We start from the raw sequence: 285 nt of genomic DNA, 5'->3' as shown, positions 1-285 counted from the left end.
ACAAATTACTTATTCAAAAATTTGATATAAAATAATTAAAAAAGGTTTAAAATTGTGTTATATACAAATTTAAAAATATATAAGATTTAAATTAAAAAAAAATCATTTAAATAAAAAAAAAATCATCAGGGAACCTGCAACCCCGAGCGTAGTAGTCTACGTCTTACCGTTGACGCTACGCTGCTAGCTCGAAAATTGCTTTTCCGTAACGGTACTATAGGGACACAAATTTTTCTCGAAATATTTAAAAAAATATTTCTCGAGAATGCCTCAATAGTGGGTCCT

General features: G+C 28.4%; 1 protein-coding gene across 1 annotated transcript in view; it reads left to right on the top strand.

The window, feature by feature from the left end:
* LOC116846844 (nicotinamidase) overlaps positions 1 to 285 on the top strand; it is a 512,425-nt gene that overhangs the window by 97,230 nt on the left and 414,910 nt on the right. The gene's annotated exons all lie outside the window — the stretch shown is intronic.

This window comes from Odontomachus brunneus, unplaced genomic scaffold, assembly GCF_010583005.1.
Source record: "Odontomachus brunneus isolate Ranch 3 - 2012 unplaced genomic scaffold, Obru_v1 Obru_scaffold_070, whole genome shotgun sequence".
Classification (NCBI taxonomy): domain Eukaryota; kingdom Metazoa; phylum Arthropoda; class Insecta; order Hymenoptera; family Formicidae; genus Odontomachus; species Odontomachus brunneus.
This window is presented reverse-complemented; position numbering and strand designations above follow the sequence as displayed.